Source organism: Phyllobates terribilis, unplaced genomic scaffold (genome assembly GCF_046119375.1).
Source record: "Phyllobates terribilis strain yellow unplaced genomic scaffold, ASM4611937v1 Scaffold_236__1_contigs__length_3049075, whole genome shotgun sequence".
In the NCBI taxonomy this organism is placed as follows: Eukaryota; Metazoa; Chordata; class Amphibia; order Anura; family Dendrobatidae; genus Phyllobates; species Phyllobates terribilis.
The window spans coordinates 2,720,441-2,744,288 of NW_027362996.1; the positions used below are offsets into that span (position 1 = coordinate 2,720,441).

The following is a 23,848-nucleotide window of genomic DNA, read 5'->3' on the forward strand; positions in this document are numbered from 1 at the left end:
TAAAAGTTGCAGAAGCCAGATGACAAGCTCATTTTGGTTCAACTTCAGCAACTGTGCATTGCATTGCCATGTAATGTAATGTAATGCAATGCTATCTATCTAGCTCTCCCTCTATACTTCCTTTTGGATAAACAGACATATTAGGCAAGCATTTTGGAGCTTTCACCTAAATAACTACAGGTGGTGAGATAAGCTGCACAATATAATTGACCTTTCAGTATATTGTTGCACACACACCATCTATTTAGCAAATGCCCTTGTTATCAACAGCAGCCTTTTAAACTCACCTGAGCTAACAGGTATGTGAGCTGGTTACTCTGCTGCGCTTAAAATTTCTTTTTTGGTTTGCTACAATGCCTTTTCTGAAACGTTGTCTCCCTCTGCTGGAACACTGACTTCTTTCATTTAATGCCTGCAGACTATAAAAGAGAAACCAACCCAAAAAGTTTGGTTGATTAGTCTGTGGCATTCTTTTAAACTGTTGCTTATGGCGGTCTCTGTGAGCTTCTCAGTGACATTCAGCCATCCAGGTATCCCGCCTGCAGTAGACGGAATGTGGCAATGGAACGCTGGCTGCGCGTGTCATAATAGGCTCTGAGCCTTTATATACCTGCGCACAGCAGCAGCCACCTTCAGTCTGCTGCTGGACAGCCAGCAGCAGCAGCAGCAGCAGGAGAGGTAATTAATCAGCAACCCTCCTCTAAGGGTAGACAGCTGCTCGTTCCACCCCCCCCCACCTTAATTGGTTCTCCTCCCTTCCAACGGTGTTGAGGCGGGTGGGAACAGCCGGGGGTTGAGGGTACTGTGCTAAAAGAGGTGGAGTTATGCAGATCTAAAACGCGTGGATTGCAGCAGCAGCAAGCCGAAAAGTGCAGGCATGTGAGGGATCTAGAGGTTGACAGCATGTCTTCTTAACGGGAGTCCAGGTGGCCATCTCCACAAATGGACTTTTCAGAATCCTTGGGTGGCACCGTAGTCGGAAACCAATTCTGGTTATCGCTTCTCGGCCTTTTGGCTAAGATCAAGTGTAGTATCTGTTCTTATCAGTTTAATATCTGATACGTCCCCTATCTGGGGACCATATATTAAATGGATTTTTAGAACAGGGAGATGGAAAAAGAGCTTGCTCTGTCCACTCCACGCATTGACCTGGTATTGCAGTATCTCCAGGACCGGTGCACCCCTTCTTTAATGCAGTTTCTAAAATCAGAAAGAATTGAATTCAATGCTTTTTGTTCATTTTGCTTGTTTGTCGGATTTTGGGATGGACTCTTTGGCTTTGCTTTTCTTCTCCTCATTGGATTTTTCATGTTAAAAGTTGCAGAAGCCAGATGACAAGCTCATTTTGGTTCAACTTCAGCAACTGTGCATTGCATTGCCATGTAATGTAATGTAATGCAATGCTATCTATCTAGCTCTCCCTCTATACTTCCTTTTGGATAAACAGACATATTAGGCAAGCATTTTGGAGCTTTCACCTAAATAACTACAGGTGGTGAGATAAGCTGCACAATATAATTGACCTTTCAGTATATTGTTGCACACACACCATCTATTTAGCAAATGCCCTTGTTATCAACAGCAGCCTTTTAAACTCACCTGAGCTAACAGGTATGTGAGCTGGTTACTCTGCTGCGCTTAAAATTTCTTTTTTGGTTTGCTACAATGCCTTTTCTGAAACGTTGTCTCCCTCTGCTGGAACACTGACTTCTTTCATTTAATGCCTGCAGACTATAAAAGAGAAACCAACCCAAAAAGTTTGGTTGATTAGTCTGTGGCATTCTTTTAAACTGTTGCTTATGGCGGTCTCTGTGAGCTTCTCAGTGACATTCAGCCATCCAGGTATCCCGCCTGCAGTAGACGGAATGTGGCAATGGAACGCTGGCTGCGCGTGTCATAATAGGCTCTGAGCCTTTATATACCTGCGCACAGCAGCAGCCACCTTCAGTCTGCTGCTGGACAGCCAGCAGCAGCAGCAGCAGGAGAGGTAATTAATCAGCAACCCTCCTGCTAAGGGTAGACAGCTGCTCGTTCCACCCCCCCCCCCGCCTTAATTGGTTCTCCTCCCTTCCAACGGTGTTGAGGCGGGTGGGAACAGCCGGGGGTTGAGGGTACTGTGCTAAAAGAGGTGGAGTTATGCAGATCTAAAACGCGTGGATTGCAGCAGCAGCAAGCCGAAAAGTGCAGGCATGTGAGGGATCTAGAGGTTGACAGCATGTCTTCTTAACGGGAGTCCAGGTGGCCATCTCCACAAATGGACTTTTCAGAATCCTTGGGTGGCACCGTAGTCGGAAACCAATTCTGGTTATCGCTTCTCGGCATTTTGGCTAAGATCAAGTGTAGTATCTGTTCTTATCAGTTTAATATCTGATACGTCCCCTATCTGGGGACCATATATTAAATGGATTTTTAGAACAGGGAGATGGAAAAAGAGCTTGCTCTGTCCACTCCACGCATTGACCTGGTATTGCAGTATCTCCAGGACCGGTGCACCCCTTCTTTAATGCAGTTTCTAAAATCAGAAAGAATTGAATTCAATGCTTTTTGTTCATTTTGCTTGTTTGTCGGATTTTGGGATGGACTCTTTGGCTTTGCTTTTCTTCTCCTCATTGGATTTTTCATGTTAAAAGTTGCAGAAGCCAGATGACAAGCTCATTTTGGTTCAACTTCAGCAACTGTGCATTGCATTGCCATGTAATGTAATGTAATGCAATGCTATCTATCTAGCTCTCCCTCTATACTTCCTTTTGGATAAACAGACATATTAGGCAAGCATTTTGGAGCTTTCACCTAAATAACTACAGGTGGTGAGATAAGCTGCACAATATAATTGACCTTTCAGTATATTGTTGCACACACACCATCTATTTAGCAAATGCCCTTGTTATCAACAGCAGCCTTTTAAACTCACCTGAGCTAACAGGTATGTGAGCTGGTTACTCTGCTGCGCTTAAAATTTCTTTTTTGGTTTGCTACAATGCCTTTTCTGAAACGTTGTCTCCCTCTGCTGGAACACTGACTTCTTTCATTTAATGCCTGCAGACTATAAAAGAGAAACCAACCCAAAAAGTTTGGTTGATTAGTCTGTGGCATTCTTTTAAACTGTTGCTTATGGCGGTCTCTGTGAGCTTCTCAGTGACATTCAGCCATCCAGGTATCCCGCCTGCAGTAGACGGAATGTGGCAATGGAACGCTGGCTGCGCGTGTCATAATAGGCTCTGAGCCTTTATATACCTGCGCACAGCAGCAGCCACCTTCAGTCTGCTGCTGGACAGCCAGCAGCAGCAGCAGGAGAGGTAATTAATCAGCAACCCTCCTGCTAAGGGTAGACAGCTGCTCGTTCCACCCCCCCCCCCCCCGCCTTAATTGGTTCTCCTCCCTTCCAACGGTGTTGAGGCGGGTGGGAACAGCCGGGGGTTGAGGGTACTGTGCTAAAAGAGGTGGAGTTATGCAGATCTAAAACGCGTGGATTGCAGCAGCAGCAAGCCGAAAAGTGCAGGCATGTGAGGGATCTAGAGGTTGACAGCATGTCTTCTTAACGGGAGTCCAGGTGGCCATCTCCAAAAATGGACTTTTCAGAATCCTTGGGTGGCACCGTAGTCGGAAACCAATTCTGGTTATCGCTTCTCGGCCTTTTGGCTAAGATCAAGTGTAGTATCTGTTCTTATCAGTTTAATATCTGATACGTCCCCTATCTGGGGACCATATATTAAATGGATTTTTAGAACAGGGAGATGGAAAAAGAGCTTGCTCTGTCCACTCCACGCATTGACCTGGTATTGCAGTATCTCCAGGACCGGTGCACCCCTTCTTTAATGCAGTTTCTAAAATCAGAAAGAATTGAATTCAATGCTTTTTGTTCATTTTGCTTGTTTGTCAGATTTTGGGATGGACTCTTTGGCTTTGCTTTTCTTCTCCTCATTGGATTTTTCATGTTAAAAGTTGCAGAAGCCAGATGACAAGCTCATTTTGGTTCAACTTCAGCAACTGTGCATTGCATTGCCATGTAATGTAATGTAATGCAATGCTATCTATCTAGCTCTCCCTCTATACTTCCTTTTGGATAAACAGACATATTAGGCAAGCATTTTGGAGCTTTCACCTAAATAACTACAGGTGGTGAGATAAGCTGCACAATATAATTGACCTTTCAGTATATTGTTGCACACACACCATCTATTTAGCAAATGCCCTTGTTATCAACAGCAGCCTTTTAAACTCACCTGAGCTAACAGGTATGTGAGCTGGTTACTCTGCTGTGCTTAAAATTTCTTTTTTGGTTTGCTACAATGCCTTTTCTGAAACGTTGTCTCCCTCTGCTGGAACACTGACTTCTTTCATTTAATGCCTGCAGACTATAAAAGAGAAACCAACCCAAAAAGTTTGGTTGATTAGTCTGTGGCATTCTTTTAAACTGTTGCTTATGGCGGTCTCTGTGAGCTTCTCAGTGACATTCAGCCATCCAGGTATCCCGCCTGCAGTAGACGGAATGTGGCAATGGAACGCTGGCTGCGCGTGTCATAATAGGCTCTGAGCCTTTATATACCTGCGCACAGCAGCAGCCACCTTCAGTCTGCTGCTGGACAGCCAGCAGCAGCAGCAGCAGGAGAGGTAATTAATCAGCAACCCTCCTGCTAAGGGTAGACAGCTGCTCGTTCCACCCCCCCCCCCGCCTTAATTGGTTCTCCTCCCTTCCAACGGTGTTGAGGCGGGTGGGAACAGCCGGGGGTTGAGGGTACTGTGCTAAAAGAGGTGGAGTTATGCAGATCTAAAACGCGTGGATTGCAGCAGCAGCAAGCCGAAAAGTGCAGGCATGTGAGGGATCTAGAGGTTGACAGCATGTCTTCTTAACGGGAGTCCAGGTGGCCATCTCCACAAATGGACTTTTCAGAATCCTTGGGTGGCACCGTAGTCGGAAACCAATTCTGGTTATCGCTTCTCGGCCTTTTGGCTAAGATCAAGTGTAGTATCTGTTCTTATCAGTTTAATATCTGATACGTCCCCTATCTGGGGACCATATATTAAATGGATTTTTAGAACAGGGAGATGGAAAAAGAGCTTGCTCTGTCCACTCCACGCATTGACCTGGTATTGCAGTATCTCCAGGACCGGTGCACCCCTTCTTTAATGCAGTTTCTAAAATCAGAAAGAATTGAATTCAATGCTTTTTGTTCATTTTGCTTGTTTGTCGGATTTTGGGATGGACTCTTTGGCTTTGCTTTTCTTCTCCTCATTGGATTTTTCATGTTAAAAGTTGCAGAAGCCAGATGACAAGCTCATTTTGGTTCAACTTCAGCAACTGTGCATTGCATTGCCATGTAATGTAATGTAATGCAATGCTATCTATCTAGCTCTCCCTCTATACTTCCTTTTGGATAAACAGACATATTAGGCAAGCATTTTGGAGCTTTCACCTAAATAACTACAGGTGGTGAGATAAGCTGCACAATATAATTGACCTTTCAGTATATTGTTGCACACACACCATCTATTTAGCAAATGCCCTTGTTATCAACAGCAGCCTTTTAAACTCACCTGAGCTAACAGGTATGTGAGCTGGTTACTCTGCTGCGCTTAAAATTTCTTTTTTGGTTTGCTACAATGCCTTTCCTGAAACGTTGTCTCCCTCTGCTGGAACACTGACTTCTTTCATTTAATGCCTGCAGACTATAAAAGAGAAACCAATCCAAAAAGTTTGGTTGATTAGTCTGTGGCATTCTTTTAAACTGTTGCTTATGGCGGTCTCTGTGAGCTTCTCAGTGACATTCAGCCATCCAGGTATCCCGCCTGCAGTAGACGGAATGTGGCAATGGAACGCTGGCTGCGCGTGTCATAATAGGCTCTGAGCCTTTATATACCTGCGCACAGCAGCAGCCACCTTCAGTCTGCTGCTGGACAGCCAGCAGCAGCAGCAGCAGGAGAGGTAATTAATCAGCAACCCTCCTGCTAAGGGTAGACAGCTGCTCGTTCCACCCCCCCCCCGCCTTAATTGGTTCTCCTCCCTTCCAACGGTGTTGAGGCGGGTGGGAACAGCCTGGGGTTGAGGGTACTGTGCTAAAAGAGGTGGAGTTATGCAGATCTAAAACGCGTGGATTGCAGCAGCAGCAAGCCGAAAAGTGCAGGCATGTGAGGGATCTAGAGGTTGACAGCATGTCTTCTTAACGGGAGTCCAGGTGGCCATCTCCACAAATGGACTTTTCAGAATCCTTGGGTGGCACCGTAGTCGGAAACCAATTCTGGTTATCGCTTCTCGGCCTTTTGGCTAAGATCAAGTGTAGTATCTGTTCTTATCAGTTTAATATCTGATACGTCCCCTATCTGGGGACCATATATTAAATGGATTTTTAGAACAGGGAGATGGAAAAAGAGCTTGCTCTGTCCACTCCACGCATTGACCTGGTATTGCAGTATCTCCAGGACCGGTGCACCCCTTCTTTAATGCAGTTTCTAAAATCAGAAAGAATTGAATTCAATGCTTTTTGTTCATTTTGCTTGTTTGTCGGATTTTGGGATGGACTCTTTGGCTTTGCTTTTCTTCTCCTCATTGGATTTTTCATGTTAAAAGTTGCAGAAGCCAGATGACAAGCTCATTTTGGTTCAGCTTCAGCAACTGTGCATTGCATTGCCATGTAATGTAATGTAATGCAATGCTATCTATCTAGCTCTCCCTCTATACTTCCTTTTGGATAAACAGACATATTAGGCAAGCATTTTGGAGCTTTCACCTAAATAACTACAGGTGGTGAGATAAGCTGCACAATATAATTGACCTTTCAGTATATTGTTGCACACACACCATCTATTTAGCAAATGCCCTTGTTATCAACAGCAGCCTTTTAAACTCACCTGAGCTAACAGGTATGTGAGCTGGTTACTCTGCTGCGCTTAAAATTTCTTTTTTGGTTTGCTACAATGCCTTTTCTGAAACGTTGTCTCCCTCTGCTGGAACACTGACTTCTTTCATTTAATGCCTGCAGACTATAAAAGAGAAACCAACCCAAAAAGTTTGGTTGATTAGTCTGTGGCATTCTTTTAAACTGTTGCTTATGGCGGTCTCTGTGAGCTTCTCAGTGACATTCAGCCATCCAGGTATCCCGCCTGCAGTAGACGGAATGTGGCAATGGAACGCTGGCTGCGCGTGTCATAATAGGCTCTGAGCCTTTATATACCTGCGCACAGCAGCAGCCACCTTCAGTCTGCTGCTGGACAGCCAGCAGCAGCAGCAGCAGGAGAGGTAATTAATCAGCAACCCTCCTGCTAAGGGTAGACAGCTGCTCGTTCCACCCCCCCCCCCGCCTTAATTGGTTCTCCTCCCTTCCAACGGTGTTGAGGCGGGTGGGAACAGCCGGGGGTTGAGGGTACTGTGCTAAAAGAGGTGGAGTTATGCAGATCTAAAACGCGTGGATTGCAGTAGCAGCAAGCCGAAAAGTGCAGGCATGTGAGGGATCTAGAGGTTGACAGCATGTCTTCTTAACGGGAGTCCAGGTGGCCATCTCCACAAATGGACTTTTCAGAATCCTTGGGTGGCACCGTAGTCGGAAACCAATTCTGGTTATCGCTTCTCGGCCTTTTGGCTAAGATCAAGTGTAGTATCTGTTCTTATCAGTTTAATATCTGATACGTCCCCTATCTGGGGACCATATATTAAATGGATTTTTAGAACAGGGAGATGGAAAAAGAGCTTGCTCTGTCCACTCCACGCATTGACCTGGTATTGCAGTATCTCCAGGACCGGTGCACCCCTTCTTTAATGCAGTTTCTAAAATCAGAAAGAATTGAATTCAATGCTTTTTGTTCATTTTGCTTGTTTGTCGGATTTTGGGATGGACTCTTTGGCTTTGCTTTTCTTCTCCTCATTGGATTTTTCATGTTAAAAGTTGCAGAAGCCAGATGACAAGCTCATTTTGGTTCAACTTCAGCAACTGTGCATTGCATTGCCATGTAATGTAATGTAATGCAATGCTATCTATCTAGCTCTCCCTCTATACTTCCTTTTGGATAAACAGACATATTAGGCAAGCATTTTGGAGCTTTCACCTAAATAACTACAGGTGGTGAGATAAGCTGCACAATATAATTGACCTTTCAGTATATTGTTGCACACACACCATCTATTTAGCAAATGCCCTTGTTATCAACAGCAGCCTTTTAAACTCACCTGAGCTAACAGGTATGTGAGCTGGTTACTCTGCTGCGCTTAAAATTTCTTTTTTGGTTTGCTACAATGCCTTTTCTGAAACGTTGTCTCCCTCTGCTGGAACACTGACTTCTTTCATTTAATGCCTGCAGACTATAAAAGAGAAACCAACCCAAAAAGTTTGGTTGATTAGTCTGTGGCATTCTTTTAAACTGTTGCTTATGGCGGTCTCTGTGAGCTTCTCAGTGACATTCAGCCATCCAGGTATCCCGCCTGCAGTAGACGGAATGTGGCAATGGAACGCTGGCTGCGCGTGTCATAATAGGCTCTGAGCCTTTATATACCTGCGCACAGCAGCAGCCACCTTCAGTCTGCTGCTGGACAGCCAGCAGCAGCAGCAGCAGGAGAGGTAATTAATCAGCAACCCTCCTGCTAAGGGTAGACAGCTGCTCGTTCCACCCCCCCCCCCCGCCTTAATTGGTTCTCCTCCCTTCCAACGGTGTTGAGGCGGGTGGGAACAGCCGGGGGTTGAGGGTACTGTGCTAAAAGAGGTGGAGTTATGCAGATCTAAAACGCGTGGATTGCAGCAGCAGCAAGCCGAAAAGTGCAGGCATGTGAGGGATCTAGAGGTTGACAGCATGTCTTCTTAACGGGAGTCCAGGTGGCCATCTCCACAAATGGACTTTTCAGAATCCTTGGGTGGCACCGTAGTCGGAAACCAATTCTGGTTATCGCTTCTCGGCCTTTTGGCTAAGATCAAGTGTAGTATCTGTTCTTATCAGTTTAATATCTGATACGTCCCCTATCTGGGGACCATATATTAAATGGATTTTTAGAACAGGGAGATGGAAAAAGAGCTTGCTCTGTCCACTCCACGCATTGACCTGGTATTGCAGTATCTCCAGGACCGGTGCACCCCTTCTTTTATGCAGTTTCTAAAATCAGAAAGAATTGAATTCAATGCTTTTTGTTCATTTTGCTTGTTTGTCGGATTTTGGGATGGACTCTTTGGCTTTGCTTTTCTTCTCCTCATTGGATTTTTCATGTTAAAAGTTGCAGAAGCCAGATGACAAGCTCATTTTGGTTCAACTTCAGCAACTGTGCATTGCATTGCCATGTAATGTAATGTAATGCAATGCTATCTATCTAGCTCTCCCTCTATACTTCCTTTTGGATAAACAGACATATTAGGCAAGCATTTTGGAGCTTTCACCTAAATAACTACAGGTGGTGAGATAAGCTGCACAATATAATTGACCTTTCAGTATATTGTTGCACACACACCATCTATTTAGCAAATGCCCTTGTTATCAACAGCAGCCTTTTAAACTCACCTGAGCTAACAGGTATGTGAGCTGGTTACTCTGCTGCGCTTAAAATTTCTTTTTTGGTTTGCTACAATGCCTTTTCTGAAACGTTGTCTCCCTCTGCTGGAACACTGACTTCTTTCATTTAATGCCTGCAGACTATAAAAGAGAAACCAACCCAAAAAGTTTGGTTGATTAGTCTGTGGCATTCTTTTAAACTGTTGCTTATGGCGGTCTCTGTGAGCTTCTCAGTGACATTCAGCCATCCAGGTATCCCGCCTGCAGTAGACGGAATGTGGCAATGGAACGCTGGCTGCGCGTGTCATAATAGGCTCTGAGCCTTTATATACCTGCGCACAGCAGCAGCCACCTTCAGTCTGCTGCTGGACAGCCAGCAGCAGCAGCAGCAGGAGAGGTAATTAATCAGCAACCCTCCTGCTAAGGGTAGACAGCTGCTCGTTCCACCCCCCCCCCGCCTTAATTGGTTCTCCTCCCTTCCAACGGTGTTGAGGCGGGTGGGAACAGCCGGGGGTTGAGGGTACTGTGCTAAAAGAGGTGGAGTTATGCAGATCTAAAACGCGTGGATTGCAGCAGCAGCAAGCCGAAAAGTGCAGGCATGTGAGGGATCTAGAGGTTGACAGCATGTCTTCTTAACGGGAGTCCAGGTGGCCATCTCCACAAATGGACTTTTCAGAATCCTTGGGTGGCACCGTAGTCGGAAACCAATTCTGGTTATCGCTTCTCGGCCTTTTGGCTAAGATCAAGTGTAGTATCTGTTCTTATCAGTTTAATATCTGATACGTCCCCTATCTGGGGACCATATATTAAATGGATTTTTAGAACAGGGAGATGGAAAAAGAGCTTGCTCTGTCCACTCCACGCATTGACCTGGTATTGCAGTATCTCCAGGACCGGTGCACCCCTTCTTTAATGCAGTTTCTAAAATCAGAAAGAATTGAATTCAATGCTTTTTGTTCATTTTGCTTGTTTGTCGGATTTTGGGATGGACTCTTTGGCTTTGCTTTTCTTCTCCTCATTGGATTTTTCATGTTAAAAGTTGCAGAAGCCAGATGACAAGCTCATTTTGGTTCAACTTCAGCAACTGTGCATTGCATTGCCATGTAATGTAATGTAATGCAATGCTATCTATCTAGCTCTCCCTCTATACTTCCTTTTGGATAAACAGACATATTAGGCAAGCATTTTGGAGCTTTCACCTAAATAACTACAGGTGGTGAGATAAGCTGCACAATATAATTGACCTTTCAGTATATTGTTGCACACACACCATCTATTTAGCAAATGCCCTTGTTATCAACAGCAGCCTTTTAAACTCACCTGAGCTAACAGGTATGTGAGCTGGTTACTCTGCTGCGCTTAAAATTTCTTTTTTGGTTTGCTACAATGCCTTTTCTGAAACGTTGTCTCCCTCTGCTGGAACACTGACTTCTTTCATTTAATGCCTGCAGACTATAAAAGAGAAACCAACCCAAAAAGTTTGGTTGATTAGTCTATGGCATTCTTTTAAACTGTTGCTTATGGCGGTCTCTGTGAGCTTCTCAGTGACATTCAGCCATCCAGGTATCCCGCCTGCAGTAGACGGAATGTGGCAATGGAACGCTGGCTGCGCGTGTCATAATAGGCTCTGAGCCTTTATATACCTGCGCACAGCAGCAGCCACCTTCAGTCTGCTGCTGGACAGCCAGCAGCAGCAGCAGCAGGAGAGGTAATTAATCAGCAACCCTCCTGCTAAGGGTAGACAGCTGCTCGTTCCACCCCCCCCCCCGCCTTAATTGGTTCTCCTCCCTTCCAACGGTGTTGAGGCGGGTGGGAACAGCCGGGGGTTGAGGGTACTGTGCTAAAAGAGGTGGAGTTATGCAGATCTAAAACGCGTGGATTGCAGCAGCAGCAAGACGAAAAGTGCAGGCATGTGAGGGATCTAGAGGTTGACAGCATGTCTTCTTAACGGGAGTCCAGGTGGCCATCTCCACAAATGGACTTTTCAGAATCCTTGGGTGGCACCGTAGTCGGAAACCAATTCTGGTTATCGCTTCTCGGCCTTTTGGCTAAGATCAAGTGTAGTATCTGTTCTTATCAGTTTAATATCTGATACGTCCCCTATCTGGGGACCATATATTAAATGGATTTTTAGAACAGGGAGATGGAAAAAGAGCTTGCTCTGTCCACTCCACGCATTGACCTGGTATTGCAGTATCTCCAGGACCGGTGCACCCCTTCTTTAATGCAGTTTCTAAAATCAGAAAGAATTGAATTCAATGCTTTTTGTTCATTTTGCTTGTTTGTCGGATTTTGGGATGGACTCTTTGGCTTTGCTTTTCTTCTCCTCATTGGATTTTTCATGTTAAAAGTTGCAGAAGCCAGATGACAAGCTCATTTTGGTTCAACTTCAGCAACTGTGCATTGCATTGCCATGTAATGTAATGTAATGCAATGCTATCTATCTAGCTCTCCCTCTATACTTCCTTTTGGATAAACAGACATATTAGGCAAGCATTTTGGAGCTTTCACCTAAATAACTACAGGTGGTGAGATAAGCTGCACAATATAATTGACCTTTCAGTATATTGTTGCACACACACCATCTATTTAGCAAATGCCCTTGTTATCAACAGCAGCCTTTTAAACTCACCTGAGCTAACAGGTATGTGAGCTGGTTACTCTGCTGCGCTTAAAATTTCTTTTTTGGTTTGCTACAATGCCTAATCTGAAACGTTGTCTCCCTCTGCTGGAACACTGACTTCTTTCATTTAATGCCTGCAGACTATAAAAGAGAAACCAACCCAAAAAGTTTGGTTGATTAGTCTGTGGCATTCTTTTAAACTGTTGCTTATGGCGGTCTCTGTGAGCTTCTCAGTGACATTCAGCCATCCAGGTATCCCGCCTGCAGTAGACGGAATGTGGCAATGGAACGCTGGCTGCGCGTGTCATAATAGGCTCTGAGCCTTTATATACCTGCGCACAGCAGCAGCCACCTTCAGTCTGCTGCTGGACAGCCAGCAGCAGCAGCAGCAGGAGAGGTAATTAATCAGCAACCCTCCTGCTAAGGGTAGACAGCTGCTCGTTCCACCCCCCCCCCGCCTTAATTGGTTCTCCTCCCTTCCAACGGTGTTGAGGCGGGTGGGAACAGCCGGGGGTTGAGGGTACTGTGCTAAAAGAGGTGGAGTTATGCAGATCTAAAACGCGTGGATTGCAGCAGCAGCAAGCCGAAAAGTGCAGGCATGTGAGGGATCTAGAGGTTGACAGCATGTCTTCTTAACGGGAGTCCAGGTGGCCATCTCCACAAATGGACTTTTCAGAATCCTTGGGTGGCACCGTAGTCGGAAACCAATTCTGGTTATCGCTTCTCGGCCTTTTGGCTAAGATCAAGTGTAGTATCTGTTCTTATCAGTTTAATATCTGATACGTCCCCTATCTGGGGACCATATATTAAATGGATTTTTAGAACAGGGAGATGGAAAAAGAGCTTGCTCTGTCCACTCCACGCATTGACCTGGTATTGCAGTATCTCCAGGACCGGTGCACCCCTTCTTTAATGCAGTTTCTAAAATCAGAAAGAATTGAATTCAATGCTTTTTGTTCATTTTGCTTGTTTGTCGGATTTTGGGATGGACTCTTTGGCTTTGCTTTTCTTCTCCTCATTGGATTTTTCATGTTAAAAGTTGCAGAAGCCAGATGACAAGCTCATTTTGGTTCAACTTCAGCAACTGTGCATTGCATTGCCATGTAATGTAATGTAATGCAATGCTATCTATCTAGCTCTCCCTCTATACTTCCTTTTGGATTAACAGACATATTAGGCAAGCATTTTGGAGCTTTCACCTAAATAACTACAGGTGGTGAGATAAGCTGCACAATATAATTGACCTTTCAGTATATTGTTGCACACACACCATCTATTTAGCAAATGCCCTTGTTATCAACAGCAGCCTTTTAAACTCACCTGAGCTAACAGGTATGTGAGCTGGTTACTCTGCTGCGCTTAAAATTTCTTTTTTGGTTTGCTACAATGCCTTTTCTGAAACGTTGCCTCCCTCTGCTGGAACACTGACTTCTTTCATTTAATGCCTGCAGACTATAAAAGAGAAACCAACCCAAAAAGTTTGGTTGATTAGTCTGTGGCATTCTTTTAAACTGTTGCTTATGGCGGTCTCTGTGAGCTTCTCAGTGACATTCAGCCATCCAGGTATCCCGCCTGCAGTAGACGGAATGTGGCAATGGAACGCTGGCTGCGCGTGTCATAATAGGCTCTGAGCCTTTATATACCTGCGCACAGCAGCAGCCACCTTCAGTCTGCTGCTGGACAGCCAGCAGCAGCAGCAGCAGGAGAGGTAATTAATCAGCAACCCTCCTGCTAAGGGTAGACAGCTGCTCGTTCCACCCCCCCCCCCCCCCGCCTTAATTGGTTCTCCTCCCTTCCAACGGTGTTGAGGCGGGTGGGAACAGCCGGGGGTTGAGGGTACTGTGCTAAAAGAGGTGGAGTTATGCAGATCTAAAATGCGTGGATTGCAGCAGCAGCAAGCCGAAAAGTGCAGGCATGTGAGGGATCTAGAGGTTGACAGCATGTCTTCTTAACGGGAGTCCAGGTGGCCATCTCCACAAATGGACTTTTCAGAATCCTTGGGTGGCACCGTAGTCGGAAACCAATTCTGGTTATCGCTTCTCGGCCTTTTGGCTAAGATCAAGTGTAGTATCTGTTCTTATCAGTTTAATATCTGATACGTCCCCTATCTGGGGACCATATATTAAATGGATTTTTAGAACAGGGAGATGGAAAAAGAGCTTGCTCTGTCCACTCCACGCATTGACCTGGTATTGCAGTATCTCCAGGACCGGTGCACCCCTTCTTTAATGCAGTTTCTAAAATCAGAAAGAATTGAATTCAATGCTTTTTGTTCATTTTGCTTGTTTGTCGGATTTTGGGATGGACTCTTTGGCTTTGCTTTTCTTCTCCTCATTGGATTTTTCATGTTAAAAGTTGCAGAAGCCAGATGACAAGCTCATTTTGGTTCAACTTCAGCAACTGTGCATTGCATTGCCATGTAATGTAATGTAATGCAATGCTATCTATCTAGCTCTCCCTCTATACTTCCTTTTGGATAAACAGACATATTAGGCAAGCATTTTGGAGCTTTCACCTAAATAACTACAGGTGGTGAGATAAGCTGCACAATATAATTGACCTTTCAGTATATTGTTGCACACACACCATCTATTTAGCAAATGCCCTTGTTATCAACAGCAGCCTTTTAAACTCACCTGAGCTAACAGGTATGTGAGCTGGTTACTCTGCTGCGCTTAAAATTTCTTTTTTGGTTTGCTACAATGCCTTTTCTGAAACGTTGTCTCCCTCTGCTGGAACACTGACTTCTTTCATTTAATGCCTGCAGACTATAAAAGAGAAACCAACCCAAAAAGTTTGGTTGATTAGTCTGTGGCATTCTTTTAAACTGTTGCTTATGGCGGTCTCTGTGAGCTTCTCAGTGACATTCAGCCATCCAGGTATCCCGCCTGCAGTAGACGGAATGTGGCAATGGAACGCTGGCTGCGCGTGTCATAATAGGCTCTGAGCCTTTATATACCTGCGCACAGCAGCAGCCACCTTCAGTCTGCTGCTGGACAGCCAGCAGCAGCAGCAGCAGGAGAGGTAATTAATCAGCAACCCTACTGCTAAGGGTAGACAGCTGCTCGTTCCACCCCCCCCCCGCCTTAATTGGTTCTCCTCCCTTCCAACGGTGTTGAGGCGGGTGGGAACAGCCGGGGGTTGAGGGTACTGTGCTAAAAGAGGTGGAGTTATGCAGATCTAAAACGCGTGGATTGCAGCAGCAGCAAGCCGGAAAGTGCAGGCATGTGAGGGATCTAGAGGTTGACAGCATGTCTTCTTAACGGGAGTCCAGGTGGCCATCTCCACAAATGGACTTTTCAGAATCCTTGGGTGGCACCGTAGTCGGAAACCAATTCTGGTTATCGCTTCTCGGCCTTTTGGCTAAGATCAAGTGTAGTATCTGTTCTTATCAGTTTAATATCTGATACGTCCCCTATCTGGGGACCATATATTAAATGGATTTTTAGAACAGGGAGATGGAAAAAGAGCTTGCTCTGTCCACTCCACGCATTGACCTGGTATTGCAGTATCTCCAGGACCGGTGCACCCCTTCTTTAATGCAGTTTCTAAAATCAGAAAGAATTGAATTCAATGCTTTTTGTTCATTTTGCTTGTTTGTCGGATTTTGGGATGGACTCTTTGGCTTTGCTTTTCTTCTCCTCATTGGATTTTTCATGTTAAAAGTTGCAGAAGCCAGATGACAAGCTCATTTTGGTTCAACTTCAGCAACTGTGCATTGCATTGCCATGTAATGTAATGTAATGCAATGCTATCTATCTAGCTCTCCCTCTATACTTCCTTTTGGATAAACAGACATATTAGGCAAGCATTTTGGAGCTTTCACCTAAATAACTACAGGTGGTGAGATAAGCTGCACAATATAATTGACCTTTCAGTATATTGTTGCACACACACCATCTATTTAGCAAATGCCCTTGTTATCAACAGCAGCCTTTTAAACTCACCTGAGCTAACAGGTATGTGAGCTGGTTACTCTGCTGCGCTTAAAATTTCTTTTTTGGTTTGCTACAATGCCTTTTCTGAAACGTTGTCTCCCTCTGCTGGAACACTGACTTCTTTCATTTAATGCCTGCAGACTATAAAAGAGAAACCAACCCAAAAAGTTTGGTTGATTAGTCTGTGGCATTCTTTTAAACTGTTGCTTATGGCGGTCTCTGTGAGCTTCTCAGTGACATTCAGCCATCCAGGTATCCCGCCTGCAGTAGACGGAATGTGGCAATGGAACGCTGGCTGCGCGTGTCATAATAAGCTCTGAGTCTTTATATACCTGCGCACAGCAGCAGCCACCTTCAGTCTGCTGCTGGACAGCCAGCAGCAGCAGCAGCAGGAGAGGTAATTAATCAGCAACCCTCCTGCTAAGGGTAGACAGCTGCTCGTTCCACCCCCCCCCCCGCCTTAATTGGTTCTCCTCCCTTCCAACGGTGTTGAGGCGGGTGGGAACAGCCGGGGGTTGAGGGTACTGTGCTAAAAGAGGTGGAGTTATGCAGATCTAAAACGCGTGGATTGCAGCAGCAGCAAGCCGGAAAGTGCAGGCATGTGAGGGATCTAGAGGTTGACAGCATGTCTTCTTAACGGGAGTCCAGGTGGCCATCTCCACAAATGGACTTTTCAGAATCCTTGGGTGGCACCGTAGTCGGAAACCAATTCTGGTTATCGCTTCTCGGCCTTTTGGCTAAGATCAAGTGTAGTATCTGTTCTTATCAGTTTAATATCTGATACGTCCCCTATCTGGGGACCATATATTAAATGGATTTTTAGAACAGGGAGATGGAAAAAGAGCTTGCTCTGTCCACTCCACGCATTGACCTGGTATTGCAGTATCTCCAGGACCGGTGCACCCCTTCTTTAATGCAGTTTCTAAAATCAGAAAGAATTGAATTCAATGCTTTTTGTTCATTTTGCTTGTTTGTCGGATTTTGGGATGGACTCTTTGGCTTTGCTTTTCTTCTCCTCATTGGATTTTTCATGTTAAAAGTTGCAGAAGCCAGATGACAAGCTCATTTTGGTTCAACTTCAGCAACTGTGCATTGCATTGCCATGTAATGTAAAGTAATGCAATGCTATCTATCTAGCTCTCCCTCTATACTTCCTTTTGGATAAACAGACATATTAGGCAAGCATTTTGGAGCTTTCACCTAAATAACTACAGGTGGTGAGATAAGCTGCACAATATAATTGACCTTTCAGTATATTGTTGCACACACACCATCTATTTAGCAAATGCCCTTGTTATCAACAGCAGCCTTTTAAACTCACCTGAGCTAACAGGTATGTGAGCTGGTTACTCTGCTGCGCTTAAAATTTCTTTTTTGGTTTGCTACAATGCCTTTTCTGAAACGTTGTCTCCCTCTGCTGGAACACTGACTTCTTTCATTTAATGCCTGCAGACTATAAAAGAGAAACCAACCCAAAAAGTTTGGTTGATTAGTCTGTGGCATTCTTTTAAACTGTTGCTTATGGCGGTCTCTGTGAGCTTCTCAGTGACATTCAGCCATCCAGGTATCCCGCCTGCAGTAGACGGAATGTGGCAATGGAACGCTGGCTGCGCGTGTCATAATAGGCTCTGAGCCTTTATATACCTGCGCAGAGCAGCAGCCACCTTCAGTCTGCTGCTGGACAGCCAGCAGCAGCAGCAGCAGGAGAGGTAATTAATCAGCAACCCTCCTGCTAAGGGTAGACAGCTGCTCGTTCCACCCCCCCCCCCCCGCCTTAATTGGTTCTCCTCCCTTCCAACGGTGTTGAGGCGGGTGGGAACAGCCGGGGGTTGAGGGTACTGTGCTAAAAGAGGTGGAGTTATGCAGATCTAAAACGCGTGGATTGCAGCAGCAGCAAGCCGAAAAGTGCAGGCATGTGAGGGATCTAGAGGTTGACAGCATGTCTTCTTAACGGGAGTCCAGGTGGCCATCTCCACAAATGGACTTTTCAGAATCCTTGGGTGGCACCGTAGTCGGAAACCAATTCTGGTTATCGCTTCTCGGCCTTTTGGCTAAGATCAAGTGTAGTATCTGTTCTTATCAGTTTAATATCTGATACGTCCCCTATCTGGGGACCATATATTAAATGGATTTTTAGAACAGGGGGATGGAAAAAGAGCTTGCTCTGTCCACTCCACGCATTGACCTGGTATTGCAGTATCTCCAGGACCGGTGCACCCCTTCTTTAATGCAGTTTCTAAAATCAGAAAGAATTGAATTCAATGCTTTTTGTTCATTTTGCTTGTTTGTCGGATTTTGGGATGGACTCTTTGGCTTTGCTTTTCTTCTCCTCATTGGATTTTTCATGTTAAAAGTTGCAGAAGCCAGATGACAAGCTCATTTTGGTTCAACTTCAGCAACTGTGCATTGCATTGCCATGTAATGTAATGTAATGCAATGCTATCTATCTAGCTCTCCCTCTATACTTCCTTTTGGATAAACAGACATATTAGGCAAGCATTTTGGAGCTTTCACCTAAATAACTACAGGTGGTGAGATAAGCTGCACAATATAATTGACCTTTCAGTATATTGTTGCACACACACCATCTATTTAGCAAATGCCCTTGTTATCAACAGCAGCCTTTTAAACTCACCTGAGCTAACAGGTATGTGAGCTGGTTACTCTGCTGCGCTTAAAATTTCTTTTTTGGTTTGCTACAATGCCTTTTCTGAAACGTTGTCTCCCTCTGCTGGAACACTGACTTCTTTCATTTAATGCCTGCAGACTATAAAAGAGAAACCAACCCAAAAAGTTTGGTTGATTAGTCTGTGGCATTCTTTTAAACTGTTGCTTATGGCGGTCTCTGTGAGCTTCTCAGTGACATTCAGCCATCCAGGTATCCCGCCTGCAGTAGACGGAATGTGGCAATGGAACGCTGGCTGCGCGTGTCATAATAGGCTCTGAGCCATTATATACCTGCGCACAGCAGCAGCCACCTTCAGTCTGCTGCTGGACAGCCAGCAGCAGCAGCAGCAGGAGAGGTAATTAATCAGCAACCCTCCTGCTAAGGGTAGACAGCTGCTCGTTCCACCCCCCCCCCCGCCTTAATTGGTTCGCCTCCCTTCCAACGGTGTTGAGGCGGGTGGGAACAGCCGGGGGTTGAGGGTACTGTGCTAAAAGAGGTGGAGTTATGCAGATCTAAAACGCGTGGATTGCAGCAGCAGCAAGCCGAAAAGTGCAGGCATGTGAGGGATCTAGAGGTTGACAGCATGTCTTCTTAACGGGAGTCCAGGTGGCCATCTCCACAAATGGACTTTTCAGAATCCTTGGGTGGCACCGTAGTCGGAAACCAATTCTGGTTATCGCTTCTCGGCCTTTTGGCTAAGATCAAGTGTAGTATCTGTTCTTATCAGTTTAATATCTGATACGTCCCCTATCTGGGGACCATATATTAAATGGATTTTTAGAACAGGGAGATGGAAAAAGAGCTTGCTCTGTCCACTCCACGCATTGACCTGGTATTGCAGTATCTCCAGGACCAGTGCACCCCTTCTTTAATGCAGTTTCTAAAATCAGAAAGAATTGAATTCAATGCTTTTTGTTCATTTTGCTTGTTTGTCGGATTTTGGGATGGACTCTTTGGCTTTGCTTTTCTTCTCCTCATTGGATTTTTCATGTTAAAAGTTGCAGAAGCCAGATGACAAGCTCATTTTGGTTCAACTTCAGCAACTGTGCATTGCATTGCCATGTAATGTAATGTAATGCAATGCTATCTATCTAGCTCTCCCTCTATACTTCCTTTTGGATAAACAGACATATTAGGCAAGCATTTTGGAGCTTTCACCTAAATAACTACAGGTGGTGAGATAAGCTGCACAATATAATTGACCTTTCAGTATATTGTTGCACACACACCATCTATTTAGCAAATGCCCTTGTTATCAACAGCAGCCTTTTAAACTCACCTGAGCTAACAGGTATGTGAGCTGGTTACTCTGCTGCGCTTAAAATTTCTTTTTTGGTTTGCTACAATGCCTTTTCTGAAACGTTGTCTCCCTCTGCTGGAACACTGACTTCTTTCATTTAATGCCTGCAGACTATAAAAGAGAAACCAACCCAAAAAGTTTGGTTGATTAGTCTGTGGCATTCTTTTAAACTGTTGCTTATGGCGGTCTCTGTGAGCTTCTCAGTGACATTCAGCCATCCAGGTATCCCGCCTGCAGTAGACGGAATGTGGCAATGGAACGCTGGCTGCGCGTGTCATAATAGGCTCTGAGCCTTTATATACCTGCGCACAGCAGCAGCCACCTTCAGTCTGCTGCTGGACAGCCAGCAGCAGCAGCAGCAGGAGAGGTAATTAATCAGCAACCCTCCTGCTAAGGGTAGACAGCTGCTCGTTCCACCCCCCCCGCCTTAATTGGTTCTCCTCCCTTCCAACGGTGTTGAGGCGGGTGGGAACAGCCGGGGGTTGAGGGTACTGTGCTAAAAGAGGTGGAGTTATGCAGATCTAAAACGCGTGGATTGCAGCAGCAGCAAGCCGAAAAGTGCAGGCATGTGAGGGATCTAGAGGTTGACAGCATGTCTTCTTAACGGGAGTCCAGGTGGCCATCTCCACAAATGGACTTTTCAGAATCCTTGGGTGGCACCGTAGTCGGAAACCAATTCTGGTTATCGCTTCTCGGCCTTTTGGCTAAGATCAAGTGTAGTATCTGTTCTTATCAGTTTAATATCTGATACGTCCCCTATCTGGGGACCATATATTAAATGGATTTTTAGAACAGGGAGATGGAAAAAGAGCTTGCTCTGTCCACTCCACGCATTGACCTGGTATTGCAGTATCTCCAGGACCGGTGCACCCCTTCTTTAATGCAGTTTCTAAAATCAGAAAGAATTGAATTCAATGCTTTTTGTTCATTTTGCTTGTTTGTCGGATTTTGGGATGGACTCTTTGGCTTTGCTTTTCTTCTCCTCATTGGATTTTTCATGTTAAAAGTTGCAGAAGCCAGATGACAAGCTCATTTTGGTTCAACTTCAGCAACTGTGCATTGCATTGCCATGTAATGTAATGTAATGCAATGCTATCTATCTAGCTCTCCCTCTATACTTCCTTTTGGATAAACAGACATATTAGGCAAGCATTTTGGAGCTTTCACCTAAATAACTACAGGTGGTGAGATAAGCTGCACAATATAATTGACCTTTCAGTATATTGTTGCACACACACCATCTATTTAGCAAATGCCCTTGTTATCAACAGCAGCCTTTTAAACTCACCTGAGCTAACAGGTATGTGAGCTGGTTACTCTGCTGCGCTTAACATTTCTTTTTTGGTTTGCTACAATGCCTTTTCTGAAACGTTGTCTCCCTCTGCTGGAACACTGACTTCTTTCATTTAATGCCTGCAGACTATAAAAGAGAAACCAACCCAAAAAGTTTGGTTGATTAGTCTGTGGCATTCTTTTAAACTGTTGCTTATGGCGGTCTCTGTGAGCTTCTCAGTGACATTCAGCCATCCAGGTATCCCGCCTGCAGTAGACGGAATGTGGCAATGGAACGCTGGCTGCGCGTGTCATAATAGGCTCTGAGCCTTTATATACCTGCGCACAGCAGCAGCCACCTTCAGTCTGCTGCTGGACAGCCAGCAGCAGCAGCAGCAGGAGAGGTAATTAATCAGCAACCCTCCTGCTAAGGGTAGACAGCTGCTCGTTCCACCCCCCCCCCCGCCTTAATTGGTTCTCCTCCCTTCCAACGGTGTTGAGGCGGGTGGGAACAGCCGGGGGTTGAGGGTACTGTGCTAAAAGAGGTGGAGTTATGCAGATCTAAAACGCGTGGATTGCAGCAGCAGCAAGCCAAAAAGTGCAGGCATGTGAGGGATCTAGAGGTTGACAGCATGTCTTCTTAACGGGAGTCCAGGTGGCCATCTCCACAAATGGACTTTTCATAATCCTTGGGTGGCACCGTAGTCGGAAACCAATTCTGGTTATCGCTTCTCGGCCTTTTGGCTAAGATCAAGTGTAGTATCTGTTCTTATCAGTTTAATATCTGATACGTCCCCTATCTGGGGACCATATATTAAATGGATTTTTAGAACAGGGAGATGGAAAAATAGCTTGCTCTGTCCACTCCACGCATTGACCTGGTATTGCAGTATCTCCAGGAGCGGTGCACCCCTTCTTTAATGCAGTTTCTAAAATCAGAAAGAATTGAATTCAATGCTTTTTGTTCATTTTGCTTGTTTGTCGGATTTTGGGATGGACTCTTTGGCTTTGCTTTTCTTCTCCTCATTGGATTTTTCATGTTAAAAGTTGCAGAAGCCAGATGACAAGCTCATTTTGGTTCAACTTCAGCAACTGTGCATTGCATTGCCATGTAATGTAATGTAATGCAATGCTATCTATCTAGCTCTCCCTCTATACTTCCTTTTGGATAAACAGACATATTAGGCAAGCATTTTGGAGCTTTCACCTAAATAACTACAGGTGGTGAGATAAGCTGCACAATATAATTGACCTTTCAGTATATTGTTGCACACACACCATCTATTTAGCAAATGCCCTTGTTATCAACAGCAGCCTTTTAAACTCACCTGAGCTAACAGGTATGTGAGCTGGTTACTCTGCTGCGCTTAAAATTTCTTTTTTGGTTTGCTACAATGCCTTTTCTGAAACGTTGTCTCCCTCTGCTGGAACACTGACTTCTTTCATTTAATGCCTGCAGACTATAAAAGAGAAACCAACCCAAAAAGTTTGGTTGATTAGTCTGTGGCATTCTTTTAAACTGTTGCTTATGGCGGTCTCTGTGAGCTTCTCAGTGACATTCAGCCATCCAGGTATCCCGCCTGCAGTAGACGGAATGTGGCAATGGAACGCTGGCTGCGCGTGTCATAATAGGCTCTGAGCCTTTATATACCTGCGCACAGCAGCAGCCACCTTCTGTCTGCTGCTGGACAGCCAGCAGCAGCAGCAGCAGGAGAGGTAATTAATCAGCAACCCTCCTGCTAAGGGTAGACAGCTGCTCGTTCCACCCCCCCCCCCCCGCCTTAATTGGTTCTCCTCCCTTCCAACGGTGTTGAGGCGGGTGGGAACAGCCGGGGGTTGAGGGTACTGTGCTAAAAGAGGTGGAGTTATGCAGATCTAAAACGCGTGGATTGCAGCAGCAGCAAGCCGAAAAGTGCAGGCATGTGAGGGATCTAGAGGTTGACAGCATGTCTTCTTAACGGGAGTCCAGGTGGCCATCTCCACAAATGGACTTTTCAGAATCCTTGGGTGGCACCGTAGTCGGAAACCAATTCTGGTTATCGCTTCTCGGCCTTTTGGCTAAGATCAAGTGTAGTATCTGTTCTTATCAGTTTAATATCTGATACGTCCCCTATCTGGGGACCATATATTAAATGGATTTTTAGAACAGGGAGATGGAAAAAGAGCTTGCTCTGTTCACTCCACGCATTGACCTGGTATTGCAGTATCTCCAGGACCGGTGCACCCCTTCTTTAATGCAGTTTCTAAAATCAGAAAGAATTGAATTCAATGCTTTTTGTTCATTTTGCTTGTTTGTCGGATTTTGGGATGGAATCTTTGGCTTTGCTTTTCTTCTCCTCATTGGATTTTTCATGTTAAAAGTTGCAGAAGCCAGATGACAAGCTCATTTTGGTTCAACTTCAGCAACTGTGCATTGCATTGCCATGTAATGTAATGTAATGCAATGCTATCTATCTAGCTCTCCCTCTATACTTCCTTTTGGATAAACATACATATTAGGCAAGCATTTTGGAGCTTTCACCTAAATAACTACAGGTGGTGAGATAAGCTGCACAATATAATTGACCTTTCAGTATATTGTTGCA

The 23,848-nt window shown here is 45.1% G+C and overlaps 18 non-coding genes across 18 annotated transcripts; all 18 read left to right on the forward strand.

Moving 5' to 3' along the window:
- The first annotated feature begins 995 nt into the window (after positions 1 to 995).
- On the forward strand, positions 996 to 1,186 carry LOC141216096 (U2 spliceosomal RNA). Its single transcript, XR_012285139.1, has one exon. It is a non-coding gene; the product is annotated as a U2 spliceosomal RNA (small nuclear RNA).
- Positions 1,187 to 2,307: 1,121 nt separating this feature from the next.
- Positions 2,308 to 2,498, forward strand: LOC141216628 (U2 spliceosomal RNA). Its single transcript, XR_012285653.1, has one exon. It is a non-coding gene; the product is annotated as a U2 spliceosomal RNA (small nuclear RNA).
- A 1,121-nt stretch (positions 2,499 to 3,619) lies between these two features.
- LOC141216097 (U2 spliceosomal RNA) lies at positions 3,620 to 3,810 on the forward strand. Its single transcript, XR_012285140.1, has one exon. It is a non-coding gene; the product is annotated as a U2 spliceosomal RNA (small nuclear RNA).
- A 1,121-nt stretch (positions 3,811 to 4,931) lies between these two features.
- LOC141216098 (U2 spliceosomal RNA) lies at positions 4,932 to 5,122 on the forward strand. The gene has a single exon (XR_012285141.1). It is a non-coding gene; the product is annotated as a U2 spliceosomal RNA (small nuclear RNA).
- A 1,120-nt stretch (positions 5,123 to 6,242) lies between these two features.
- Positions 6,243 to 6,433, forward strand: LOC141216099 (U2 spliceosomal RNA). Its single transcript, XR_012285142.1, has one exon. It is a non-coding gene; the product is annotated as a U2 spliceosomal RNA (small nuclear RNA).
- Positions 6,434 to 7,554: 1,121 nt separating this feature from the next.
- Positions 7,555 to 7,745, forward strand: LOC141216100 (U2 spliceosomal RNA). The gene has a single exon (XR_012285143.1). It is a non-coding gene; the product is annotated as a U2 spliceosomal RNA (small nuclear RNA).
- A 1,122-nt stretch (positions 7,746 to 8,867) lies between these two features.
- On the forward strand, positions 8,868 to 9,058 carry LOC141216101 (U2 spliceosomal RNA). Its single transcript, XR_012285144.1, has one exon. It is a non-coding gene; the product is annotated as a U2 spliceosomal RNA (small nuclear RNA).
- A 1,120-nt stretch (positions 9,059 to 10,178) lies between these two features.
- On the forward strand, positions 10,179 to 10,369 carry LOC141216102 (U2 spliceosomal RNA). The gene has a single exon (XR_012285145.1). It is a non-coding gene; the product is annotated as a U2 spliceosomal RNA (small nuclear RNA).
- A 1,121-nt stretch (positions 10,370 to 11,490) lies between these two features.
- On the forward strand, positions 11,491 to 11,681 carry LOC141216103 (U2 spliceosomal RNA). The gene has a single exon (XR_012285146.1). It is a non-coding gene; the product is annotated as a U2 spliceosomal RNA (small nuclear RNA).
- Positions 11,682 to 12,801: 1,120 nt separating this feature from the next.
- LOC141216104 (U2 spliceosomal RNA) lies at positions 12,802 to 12,992 on the forward strand. The gene has a single exon (XR_012285147.1). It is a non-coding gene; the product is annotated as a U2 spliceosomal RNA (small nuclear RNA).
- Positions 12,993 to 14,117: 1,125 nt separating this feature from the next.
- LOC141216106 (U2 spliceosomal RNA) lies at positions 14,118 to 14,308 on the forward strand. Its single transcript, XR_012285149.1, has one exon. It is a non-coding gene; the product is annotated as a U2 spliceosomal RNA (small nuclear RNA).
- Positions 14,309 to 15,428: 1,120 nt separating this feature from the next.
- LOC141216107 (U2 spliceosomal RNA) lies at positions 15,429 to 15,619 on the forward strand. The gene has a single exon (XR_012285150.1). It is a non-coding gene; the product is annotated as a U2 spliceosomal RNA (small nuclear RNA).
- Positions 15,620 to 16,740: 1,121 nt separating this feature from the next.
- Positions 16,741 to 16,931, forward strand: LOC141216108 (U2 spliceosomal RNA). The gene has a single exon (XR_012285151.1). It is a non-coding gene; the product is annotated as a U2 spliceosomal RNA (small nuclear RNA).
- Positions 16,932 to 18,054: 1,123 nt separating this feature from the next.
- Positions 18,055 to 18,245, forward strand: LOC141216397 (U2 spliceosomal RNA). Its single transcript, XR_012285432.1, has one exon. It is a non-coding gene; the product is annotated as a U2 spliceosomal RNA (small nuclear RNA).
- Positions 18,246 to 19,366: 1,121 nt separating this feature from the next.
- Positions 19,367 to 19,557, forward strand: LOC141215789 (U2 spliceosomal RNA). The gene has a single exon (XR_012284842.1). It is a non-coding gene; the product is annotated as a U2 spliceosomal RNA (small nuclear RNA).
- Positions 19,558 to 20,675: 1,118 nt separating this feature from the next.
- Positions 20,676 to 20,866, forward strand: LOC141216109 (U2 spliceosomal RNA). Its single transcript, XR_012285152.1, has one exon. It is a non-coding gene; the product is annotated as a U2 spliceosomal RNA (small nuclear RNA).
- Positions 20,867 to 21,987: 1,121 nt separating this feature from the next.
- Positions 21,988 to 22,178, forward strand: LOC141216493 (U2 spliceosomal RNA). Its single transcript, XR_012285524.1, has one exon. It is a non-coding gene; the product is annotated as a U2 spliceosomal RNA (small nuclear RNA).
- Positions 22,179 to 23,301: 1,123 nt separating this feature from the next.
- LOC141216404 (U2 spliceosomal RNA) lies at positions 23,302 to 23,492 on the forward strand. Its single transcript, XR_012285439.1, has one exon. It is a non-coding gene; the product is annotated as a U2 spliceosomal RNA (small nuclear RNA).
- Positions 23,493 to 23,848: the final 356 nt, after the last annotated feature.